Source organism: Gracilinanus agilis, chromosome 1 (assembly GCF_016433145.1).
Source record: "Gracilinanus agilis isolate LMUSP501 chromosome 1, AgileGrace, whole genome shotgun sequence".
Lineage (NCBI taxonomy): Eukaryota > Metazoa > Chordata > Mammalia > Didelphimorphia > Didelphidae > Gracilinanus > Gracilinanus agilis.
The window spans coordinates 299,790,914-299,804,014 of NC_058130.1; positions in this window are offsets into that span (position 1 = coordinate 299,790,914).

The following is a 13,101-nucleotide window of genomic DNA, read 5'->3' on the forward strand; positions in this document are numbered from 1 at the left end:
ACAAATTATTTTATGTGAGAAGCAAAGAAGGAGTCCTACCAAATTCCTTTTATGACACAAATATGGTACTGATTCCAAAGCCAGGGAGATCAAAAACAGAGAAAGAAAACTACAGACCAATCTCCCTAATGAACATAGATGCAAAAATCTTAAATAGAATACTAGCAAAGAGACTCCAGCAAGTAATTAAGAAGATAATCCACCATGATCAGGTTGGATTTATACCAGGAATGCAAGGTTGGTTCAACATTAGTAAAACCATGCACATAATTCACCATATCAACAGTCTAACAAACAAAAATCACATGATCATTTCAAATCAAGCCATTCCCCAATTGATAAATGGGCAAGAGACATGAATAGGCAATTTTCAGGTAAAGAAATCAGAAGTATCAATAAGCACATGAGAAAGTGTTCCAAATCTCTAATAATTAGAGAAATGTAAATCAAAACAACTCTGAGGTATCACCTTACACCTAGCAGATTGACTAAAATGAAAGAAGGGGAGAGTAATGAATGCTGGAGGGGATGTGTCAAAAGTGGGACATTAAAACATTGCTTGTGGAGGTGTGAACTGATCCAGCCATTCTGGCTGGCAATTTGGAACCATGCTCAAAGGGCTATAAAAGAATGCCTGCCCTTTGATCCAGCCATACCATTGCTGGATTTGTACCCCAAAGAGATCATAGATAAACAGACTTGTACGAAAATATTTATAGCTGTGCTTTTTGTGGTGGCAACAATCTGAAACGGAGGGTGTGTCCTTCAATTGGGGAATGGCTCAACAAACTGTGGTATATGCGGGTGATGGAATACTATTGTACTAAAAGGAATAATAAACTGGAGGAGTTCCAGGGGAACTGTAGAGACATCCAGGAACTGATGCAGAGGGAAAGGAGCAGAGCCAGAAGAACATTGTACACAGAGACTGATATACTGTGGTAAAATCGAATGTAATGGGCTTCTCTACCAGCAACAATGCAATGACCCATGACAGCTCTGAGGGATTTATGGTAAAGAACGCTATCTACCATTCAGAGGAAGAACTGCAGGAGAGGAAACATATAAGAAAACAACTGCTTGAACGCATGGGTTGGGGTGGACATGATTGCGGATGTGGACTCGAAACTACCACACCAATGCAACCACCAACAATTTGGAAATAGGTCTTGAACACAAGGACACATGACAAAACCAGTGGAAATGTGCGTCGGCCATGGTTGGGGGGATTGGGGGGGGTGAAGGGGAAAGTAGGAGCATGAATCATGTAACCATGTCAAAAATGATTATTAATAAATGTTTAAATTAAAAAAAACACCATTTAAAATCACCCTAGACAATATAAAATACATAGGAATCTATCTGCCAAGACAAGCACAGGAATTATATGAACACAACTATGAAACACTTTCCAAATAATTAAAACTAGATTTAGACAATTTGGAAAGCCATTGACTGCTCATGGGTAGGACGAGCTAACATAATAAAAATGACCATTCTACCCAAATTAATTTACTTATTTAGTGTCATACCTATCAAATTACCAAGAAACTTTTTACAGAATTAGAAAAAACTATAACAAAGTTCATTTGGAAGAACAAACGATCAAGAATATCAAAGAAAATAATGAAAAAAATATGAAGGAAGACGGCCTAGCAGCACCAGATATTAAGCTCTACTCTAAAGCAGTGGTCATCAAAACAATATTGTACTGGCTAAGAGACAGAAGGGAGGATCAGTGGAAGAAACTTGGGTTAAGTGACATCAGCAAGACAGTCTATGATAAATTCAACTTTTGGGACAAAAATGCAGTATTTGACAAAAACTGTTGGGAAAATTGGAAAATGATATGGGAGAGATTAGGTTTAGATCAACATCTCACACCCTAGACCAAGATAAATTCAGAATGTGTAAATGCTGGTGATGGAATATTACTATGCTCAAAGGAATAATAAATAGGAGGAATCCATGTGAATTGGAATGACCTCCAGGAATTGATGCAGTGTGAAAGGAACAGAACCAGGAGAACATTATACACAGAGACTGATACACTATGGTAAGATCGTATGTAATGAACTTCTGTACTAGCAGCAATGCAATAATCTAGGACATTGCTGAGGGTTTTATGGAAAAGAATGCTACCCACATTCAGAGGAAGAACTACAGGAGTGGAAACACATAGGAAAAACAGCTGCTTGAACACTTGGGTTGATGAGGACACAATTAGGATGTAGACTCTTAATGACCACTCTAGAACAATTGTCAATGATATGGAAATAGGTATTTATGATGACACAAGAAGAAACCAGTGGAAATGTGTGTCACCTAATGGGGGGTGGCAGGTTTGGGGGAGAGAGAGCAAGAACATTAATTATGTAACCATGGGAACAATTTTTCTAAAAAATAAATAAAAATGTTTAAAAATTATAAAATTATAAAAATATAATAACATCTTGAAGATTAGTTGCTAGGTGGTTCAATGGATAAAGAGCCAGGCCTAGAGTTGGGAGGACCTTGATTCATAACTGATCTCAGATATTTCCTAGATATGTGAACATGAATAAGACACTTAACCCCAATTTCTTAGCTCTTTCCTTTCTGTCTTATGTGTTGTTACTAAAGAAAATAAGGGTTTTTAAAAAGGAAAATTCTTTGTAGCAGCATGGCTACCTTATTCCTATCAATCTCTGCTTACCTTTTGGAATGTTAAGTTTGGTTGAATGAACTAGCAGAGAGAGAAAGATAGTGACAGATACATAGAGATGGATAGAGAAAATCAGAGACAGAGAGAAAGACAAGGAGAGAGAAAGAAGAAATACCTTGTAAAACGTGTTTTATACTGTGGGGGCTATTCTTCTAACTAATACATGTATATGGCTATATAATCTATAATCTCTCCTAGATACCAAAAGTATATGAGAAAACTAGCCAATCTTATGTTAGGGATAAGAACCTAGAGGCGAGAGGGAAAGAAAATAATCCTCTTTAATCATAGATAGAAGCATGCCTATAATCTGCTGTATTGCCCTCTCAATAGGCCACAAAAGGATACAAATGCTGAAAAGATAAGGATAATTTTTACAAAAAAGTAAGAATGTGTAATTAAATTTTTCCCCTATGTATCCTAAATTTTCATTTTGAATGTGTTTTTGTTGTTGCCTGTTATATTATTGACTTGTGCTTTTATTTTTATTTCCCCCTACCTTCCAGAACTTACCACCTCAAGGACTCTTCTTCGATAAATAAAATCAGTTAAATACAGAAAAATTCCTTCCTTTCTTCCTTTCTTTCTTTTTTCTTTCTTTCTTTTTTCCTTCTTTCTTTGTTTCTTTCTTTCTCTCTTTCTCCTTTTTTCTTTTTTCTTTCCTTCCTTCCTTCTCTTCTCCTACTCCTTCTCCTTCACCTTCTCCTCCTCTTCTTCCTTTTCTTCTTCCTCCACTTCCTCCTCCTCCTTTTCTTCTTTCTCCTCCTCCTCTGCTTTCTTCTTCTTCAATTATTTTTCCAGCTTATTTTACAAATGAAGCAACTGAGGTAAATAGGTTAAATGATTTCTCAGAGTCACACAGCTAGTAAGAAACTATTAAACTCAAGTCTCGTGAATCAAGGTCTGGCATTCTGTCCACTGTACCACCTAGTATAGTATATCTCTCTTTGTACAGTCAGTGACCAAAGACATATTAGAAGGAGAAAATATGAGTAATGAAACTTAATACAACATAAGAATATAATGAATGTTAAATAAGAAGGCTTTTTGCTAAACTCCAACATATTTCATAGAAAGAAAAGTCATTTTCATAGAGAAAAATGATTAAAAAAATTTCACTCCTAGAGTAAATGGAGTATTGGGTTTGTACTCAAGAAGGCCTAAGTTAAAATCTGGCCTCAGATATTTGCTACATGTGTGACCTTGAGTAAGAAATTTGATGTCTGTTTGTCTCAGTTTTTTTCAATTTTATAATGTAGATAAAATGTATCACCCGGACTTATTAAATCAAAGTATGCAATATTTATATAGCACTTAGCATAGTGCCTAGTACATAGTAAGCATAATATATACTTGTTTTCTTTCTTTCTTTCTCCTCCTCACAGTAAAACATCAATAGGACCACATGAGAAAATTATAAAATGTTTATCCAGTTTTGAGCTTTATTAATACCTAGATTACAATATCACCATGTTATTTAATATGCAAATAATTGGGAGAATGTCCCCATATACTAGTTGATCAGATCTGAGTTGGTACATAGGGTCCTGAATGAGAGTAGAGATGTTAGATACTGAAAGAGTGAAATAAAGCAAATAACATAGGTGTGTAGTGAAGACTGAGCAAGTAAGGCATGCATAATGTACAAGTTAGACTGTTAGTATATGCTTTATGTGAAGCCAAAAGACTGATCTCTGCTTAACAGACAATAAAAGGCATAAACATTGTTAAATTTTCTTACTTCAAGGTACATGTATTGCATCAGATTCCTGAGACTACTCCATACATATGATTTAACACATAGCAGAAGATTAATTTTAGGATATAATTCAGAATGGATTCCATTTCTTGGCAGAAAATGAGCTTTAAGACCCAAAGCACTAGAAACTGGATATTGGTGTCTGTTTATACTTAACTCATGCAATTGGTCTTGCATAATGCACATTTTCAGCTGAAGACTGGCTTCCATCCATTCTATTTTACTTTTCAGTCAAATGCTTCTGTAGAGCTACTCAGTATTAGAAAACTTTTCATATTATGGATTATCTTCCTTCCCCAGTCCTGCCAGGTATACCATTATCACAAGAAAATGCAAAAGTAATGAATCAAAAATGTCACAAGTGAAACATGCATAAAGAACTTTATACCAGAGCTCAATTAACTTACATATGTTTAAGTTTGAATTTTTGTTAGGTGAGGGTATAAATTATTCCCTGAGGGGGAAAAAAAAAACAATTCAAAGACTTTAATGTATGTCTTTTGCCAATGTAAAAATATTTCCTTGAAGTTGGAGGAACTACAGAATTTTTTCAATTAACTGAGGAAATTCCTAAATAAAACACTTTGTAAATAGGAAACAACCATGTACAATTCATCTACATTCATTACCATTCAGTATAAGTTCTTTCTTGTAGCTTCATTTTTAAATTGTGAAACATAATTACTATTATCAAAAAAGAGCTTAACTACATATCTTAGAATAAAAGCTAGGTATTGGTTCTAAGTCAGAAGAGTGGTAAAGGTTAGGCAATAGGAGTAATGAATTTGTCAGTCATATAGCCAAGAAGTGTCTGAGGCCAGATTTGAAGCCAAGACCTCTCATCACCAAGTTTAGATCTCTATTTACTAAACCACAAAACTAGCTAACATCAGAAAAATATTTATTTATTATGACTATTTTCAAATGTGGATGAGAACATAACTCATCAGCTATATAAGTCAAACTTCACCAATTTTTATAAAGCAAAACTCACCATGCATTCGGTGTTCAGAAACTCAAAAGAGAGCTAATCAAGAACAACAATAAATATAAAAACTACGATAACCACAATAATTGCCCAACAGTACAGTTTCTGTCTTGTGAGAAATTATTACCACTAAGTCACAAAATGGCAGGGTCCCATAAAGACAGGAAGATTAGAGAAAGGCAGGTAATTTGGAGGGAAAAGTAATGAGAAAAGAGGAAGTCAACCTCATGTTGGCAAAAATCACAAGTTTAAAAGTAAATGCCTATGAGACTGGAAATGACTTAGAAATTTGGGGATACAATGTATCAACTGATATGAGAGAGAAGTTCATCCCTGAAAGTTATCGGGGAGTTTTCAATTCCAGGCAACAAACATTTATAAACATTTCTAGAAGATCTACTCTTTTCGAGACATTTGTCTAGGCCTGTGTTGGTGAACCTATGGCATGAGGGCTAGAGGGGATGCCCCCTTCCTCCTCTCCACATGGGCCTGAGGACATTCATCATATCATTCACCCCTTTTGTCTAGGGTAAGTTGGGGGAGGTACCTCACATGTGGCATTAGAGTGGCAGTTTAGGCACTCAATCTGAAAAAGGTTTGCCATCACTGGTCTAGGTATAGGAGACCCTCCAAAATACTTCAAGGAGTTTACATTCTATTGAGACAAGATACTTAAATAAAACCAATACAAAATAGTTTGAGGAGGTAGAAATACTGCCAAACTGGGTCATCAGAAAAAAGTTTTTTTAAGGATGTAGTAAATGAGCTGACTCTTGAAGGAAGCAAGAGATTCTAAGAGAAAGAAAATATTGCTTCTTAAAGAAGGAATGCATTCCAGTTATGTCCCATGTATGGTATAACCCTAATGCCCAGCCGTCTTCATATTCTTTCACTTTTCCTGAGCTGACATGTTCCTCTTAACCTGTGTTCATAGTGGCAGGACCAGTGGGGAGATGAATGGTTCCCAGAGGGAAGCTACCTGTCACTGCTACATATCTATAGCTCACTCTCATGGTCCTATGGAGTAATGTTGGTAAAGTTGTATATGTCTCTATATAAATCTAGCTTTTCATGCCCCACTGAAATTCTTTTCATTTATACAAGTCAATCACAATGACATTATTATATCTTAAACATAAAAGATTTGCAAAATGAGATCTGAGCAAGAACAGTCATAAAAGAAATAATTAATAATAAAAACATTACAGTTCACTCATAAGTCAGTCTCAGTCTCCCACCAATGCATATAGTATTTATATAGAGTCAATAGCTGCCACAAATTTATAGAAACCTAGCAGCAAGGAACAAGTGTAAAGAAACCTAAAATACTGGGACAACTGATGACTGTACTTCGGGAATTTATGACAACAGAGTCTCTTTAAGGAACAGCCTATACCACATGTCATCTACTAGACAGAGCCATACTTCCATGATTCTGCTTTCCTATAAGATAATGGTGCTACTCTGCTATTATGGGGCCACTGGAACCATACTATGTTCTTTCAGCAAACAATAGCATTATGTCTGTGAAAGCTTAGTTACTTCTGTTTGATGTCAGGTTTCCCTGATCCTTCCCAAACAAACATATTTGTCTGCTTCAGCTAGGAAGTGCTGCTTGGTAACAAAAAAGAAAAAAAAAACCTGTCAGATTATTTTTCTTAGATAGAGGGCAACCCTCTTCCTTGAATTAGGATCAATGACCTACATAGTACTAAGGAAGAGGAGATGCACCTATGACTTCTAGATGTGCTTCCTTTTCTCAAGTAACACTTAAACAATGATTTTTTTTTTCTCTTCAGTCTCAAAATAGAAAAAGATAAAGTGCTCCTGCTTAACCTCCTTCCTGGTTATTTGAAATTCCAAAATGCCCAACTTCCAACTAAGATATAGTCATTTTTTTATGACTAAGTTACTAGAGAGGAGCAATCTTAATGAATAACTCAGATCTTAATCCAGTAGGACCAACAGATTTTTATATTATGCTGGTTAGTACAACTATATGCAGAAATGGGGATTGTTTTTTTCCTTTCCACTAAAACTTTAAAAAAGAAAAATAAGAAAATTTAACAAATATGGGATTTAAAGTTACCCTATCTTTCTTCATAAAAGTCAAATTCTAATAGGCCTCAAATGTTCCAATAAACTTGCTCAAGGGAATTTAGATTTCTCTTTAACATTAACATATCATTATGCAATGCTATCCAGGAAACTAGTTTTATCCAATTATTCTCACAGAGCCAAAAAGTTCACCATGATAAGCAAAAGACTCTTCTATTTGTCCTTGTAATGCTGTTAATACAACGAAGAATTGTGGTACTTCAAATTTGTAAAGTACTTTCTCTATAACAGGTATGATGAGTTAGGAGTATGTCATTCCTATTTTAGATGTAAGAAACTGTTCAGGGAGACATATCTCCTTTCTGAGTTCATGTTATTGGTAACTGCTACAAAATATGTATTTATCACAATATGTAAAATGTAGAGGTAAAAATTTAGGTTTTTTTTATTATTAATATTATACTCAGGCATAGGTTCAGGAGTAGAAAAAACTCATTAGATTATAAATGGGCTTCTTATTGGGAAAATTACATCATAGTAAAAGAGAATTTTTTTCACATATTATGATCTTGTACTTTTTTCTCATGACCATGAAATTAAAAAGAAGATAGATTTATAATCCCCTAAGGAAAACAAATCTCCACAAATTATAAAGTTAAACTTAGACAGATTTAACTACATTCAGAGGGATCACAAATATTCTGATTGAGAAGGAGTTAAATGTTCCCTCAAATTCAAAGATAGATGAGATTTTTTTTGGTCATATTTAAGTGAAGTTTAAGGCTTTAAATAAATTTTCATATGCCATGGGAAGAGTTTCAGTCAAGTGATACTAAAATTAACTCTTAGTTAATCAAAATATGCATAAGCAATGGTGTAGTAAGGGGATAAAGAAGATGGTAAATGGGAGTCACTAGGGGCCTAGGAGCCAGTAACTACACTACCTGGAGGATGGAGTTGATGTTGTCAGAAGCTGAGCTGCCCAGTGAATCTCCATTGCTTGCTGCAGGCTCCTTTAAGATGTTGGGTTGGTGGCCCCTCCCTGCTGAGGTAACTGCCTTCCTATTAGGTGAGAGCAGAACCCAGCAGGAAACCATGACTCAATTTCCTGCCAACAATGGAGGCTTAGATTTCACTTCCACAGTAACCCCTACTTCTCAATATTCTGTCCACTCCTCAGTCTCCTTAGCCTTGGAGGTGTTGGAATAATCACAGGAATTCACAGATTAAGGCTAAGGGATTTATTTGAAGGTAGAAAGGGAAACTAAGGTAAGAGGGCTTAGGTTTGTTAAGCTGTTACTAGGGGCAACTGGCAGGTGATGGCAAAGGACCTAGAAGGTCTTGACAGGCTGAGGGCAACCAGCTCTCAGCCAGAGATAACTAGACTCCAGCTTTGTGTTATTTGATCAACTAGGTACACCAATGATGTTGTCGAGTTGCTCTAGAAATGGCCCTAACCACTAGGATACACTATCTAAGTTCCTACCAACAATCCACAACCTTCCTCCATTCACCACCCGGGACCCCAAGGGAAAGGTCCAGGGTAACAAGTTGTCTGGGTGAGGTTAAGGGAAATCAGAACCCAGGGTTGGGCTTGCAGGGCCTTATATGGTCACAGCCCAACTGCCAGTTGGCACCTGCCCCATGGTGCATGTCATTGGCAAGATTCCATTCAGGGTAACTGACAGGTTTACCTAGGGCAATATTGCATGCAAAATCCCTGCACTACAACGGTCCTGATTCCTAACAATAAAAGTAAATTAAAAGTTCCCAAAATAAAGCCAAAACTAATTTTACTTGTCCTAATTGAAAATAGCTTTTCATAGTAGCAGGCTATTTCATCTTGTCTTACTATAGGCAAGGTCAGCAATAGTATCTTGAACACAGAGATGCCTAATAAATGACTGTTGAATTCCTAATAAGAAGTGAGAATAAGGGAAAGAAAGGATTTTTCACTCCCACTTATAGATCCAATACCTATTCAATATTTACAGTGCTAAAGAATTCAATACCTCACAAAACATCTCCATTATACATCAGTTCAATGAAATAAGTATTGATTAAAACCTTTTATTATGAAGTATATAGTATTAGGGGTTTGGGGATAAACAGAGATAATAAATACAATGATCCTTCCTCTTAAGGAGCTCAGATTGTAATAGAGAGTGAAAATGCACCCAATACTCATGAATCAGAGTGGACTTTGATGAAGATAAATGAGAAGATCACAAAAAGTCCTATAAGAAAATTCAGAGGAAGAAATTAATTTTAGGTGTGGGGATGAAAAATATAATAAAAAAATATTGATTTGGTCACTATGACCTCACCCAAATAAGAGAAGTGACTCTAACATATTAATTTACTTACTAAAATGATTTAGTCAAATTTTAACAATATACTTCAGATGAAAGCATAGTACATAAGGGCTATGACACTTTTTGTTCTGGAGACCATACTTTTATTGAAGTTAAGATGATGATTATTTTATTTTTACTTCCACTTTACAACATTTTCATTTATTGAACTTTCAGTAAACTAAAAACCCTTAGATATTGTTATTGTTCACATAATTTAGTCTCTATCTCTGTCTCCCTCCACCTTGCATTTGATAAAATTTTTCATTCCGTTTAACTGAGCCTTTTAAAAGTTTTTACTGTGCTTTCTCATGCACTCAGGTGCTAGGAATAAAAATTATTTTTAAAAGTAAAAAAAAAATACTATTCCTGTAAGAGATTACATTTGGGGATAAGGGACAGGGTGGGGGGGAGGAGTAAAACATGTACAAAGACTAGTAAATAGAAAGGGGTTTAAGGAGAGAGAGTGTTATAACTGGAAGTCAATGATCAGGAAATGCCTCCTATTAGGTCACACTAGAACTGAATATTGAAGACAAATAATGACTGAAAGATGTTAATGTAGACTGATATTTTTCCCCATAGGGTAGAAGACAGAGTAAGAGAATGCATAAAGAAAAGAAGAGGAATTATAAATGTGGTATATTTATAGTAGACATGTTTGATTGGAATATAGAGTACCTGAAAGAAGATACTGTTATGATACATCACGAAATATAGTTTGCAGTCATAATGGCAGAGAAAGCCTACAGACCCATCTAAATTCGTTGAAATTACCCTTCAAAACGCTATAATATAAAAAGTTGTTTTGGTGACTGGGAAGACCTAAACACAAACTCAGAAGAAGACAAGAAAGCCAATACTGCTACATCCAAAGCCTCCAAGAAAAATAGGAATTTTTCTCAAGTCCCAAAATAATTGAGGAGGAGTTCAGAAAAATGATCTTACAAAGCAAATAAGGGCGGTGGAAGAAAATTTGGGAAAATAAATGAGAATGACACAGAAAAATCATTTTTAAAAAGAGCTAACAGGTTGGTAAAGGAGGCACAAACAATTAAAGAAATTGATATCTTAAAAACAGAGTAGGGGTTCTGGGTTAAGATGGCGGCAGAGTAAGAAGCAGCTCTTAACCTCTCCTGACCGAAACACACAAAACTCCTCAAGGGGACATAAAAACAAGTCCAGACGAACTGAGGAACCCCACAACAGGGCACAGCGTGGAAGGTACGTGGAATCGAGAAATTTCCAGGCTATAAAGGGCTCTCACTAAATCGCAGGCTGAGCAACCACCCCACCTCCAGCCCCTCAACACACAACATCTATAGCTCTGAAGCCAGCTAAAGAGAAATAGAGCAAGTTTGGGGCACCCATCGAGTCATTGGCAGCTCCGGGGCCTGTTCCTGAGAGCAGCAAGATTTAGGACCCCAATAAGCCAAAGAACACAAGCGAAATCTGAGCGTGGGAGCAGAGAGTGGACGCCAGGCGCAGAGCGCGTGCTGAGAGCACAGGAACAGGCGGAGGCATGGGTGGAGGTAGACACAGCCACAAGCTAAAGTTCTGAAAACCTGAGTGGGGAAACAGTGCAGACGGGTATACGACTGTGGAAGCAGCGCCCTGAGACTTCTAAAGGAACCTCCTGCAGAGGATCAAGCAAGGGGGTCCACCAGGGTGCTTGACCTTGGAAAAAACCAGAACTCAGACCTCAGGAGCCAATAGACCGCGGACAGACACAGAGCTCGAGGATAAAGCTGAGAAGCTGCTGGGCTAATGATGGCTACCCAGTTTCAGGAAACTCAGAAGAGAAAGAATAACAACAAGAAAAAGAAGCCCTTAACACTCGACAACTTTTACACAGAGAAAATCCAGACAACTGAGCAAACAGAGGAGGAGAACAAACAAGCATCCGGACCCTCCTCAAATAAGGAAAACTCCTCAAAAGCTATGGAAGAGTTCAAAACTGAGATTTTCAGGAAAATGGAAGAGATCTGGCAAGAAAATAACTGTTTAAAAGGTAAAATTTTGCAATTGAACACCAGAAATGAACAGATTGAAAAGGAATACCAGAAGATTATAGCCAAAAACCAGAAGATTATGGCCGATAACCGAAAGATAATACCCGAAAATCAATCCCTAAAGGCTAGAATTGAGCAATTGGAAGCTAATGATCTCTCAAGACAACAAGAACAAATAAAACAAAGTCAAAAGGCTGAAAAAATAGAAGGAAACATGAAATATCTCAATGAGAGAGTGATAGACCAAGAAAACCGGTCTAGAAGAGACAATTTGAGAATAATTGGTCTTCCAGAAAAACCAGAAATTAATAGAAACCTGGACTCTGTACTAAAAGAAATTATTCAGCAAAATTGCTCTGAAGTCCTACAACAAGAGGGCAATATAGACATCGAAAGGATTCATAGAACACCCACTACATTCGACCCAGAGAAGAAAACGGTTAGAAATATTATTGCCAAATTCAAAAGCTTTCAAGCAAAAGAAAAAATCTTACAAGAAGCCAGAAAGAGACAATTCAAATATCAAGGAGCACCAATCAGGATCACACAGGATCTGGCAGCCTCCACGCTAAAAGACCATAAGGCTTGGGATACGATATTCAGAAAGCCAAGAGAGCTGGGCCTGCAACCACAGATCAACTACCCATCAAAATTGACTATATATATCCAGGGGAAAGTATGGGCATTCAACAAAATTGAAGAATTCCAGGTATCTGCACAGAAAAGACCAGGGCTAAATGGAAAGTTTGACATCGAACCACAAAAATCGAGAGAAACCTGAAAAGGTAAATAAGATACAGAGGGAAAAGAAAGAAAACTTATAATTTTTAAATTTGCCTTTTTAAGGGCCTCAGTGAGATGTAATTATCTGTATTCCTATGTAGAGAAATGTTATGTATAATTCTCTGTAGTGAACTCTATTCACTATTATAATATTCACTATTATAGTAATCAGAAGAATAATTCACAGGGTGAGGGTGGAACACTAAATAATCTAAGATGGCGTGGGGGAGGGGAAAGAGGAGGTAAATAGCAGGGGACACCAAGAGAAACTTGAGTGAATAAGAAAATAGAATATTCTATTACACACAAAGAGGGCATGGGAGGGAGAGGGGAAAATACTATTATAAGAAGGAGAGGAAGAGGGCATAAAGATGTAATAATCAAACCTTACTCTCAGTGTAATCAACCTGGAGAGGGAAGAGTAGCTATACTATCCATTGGGA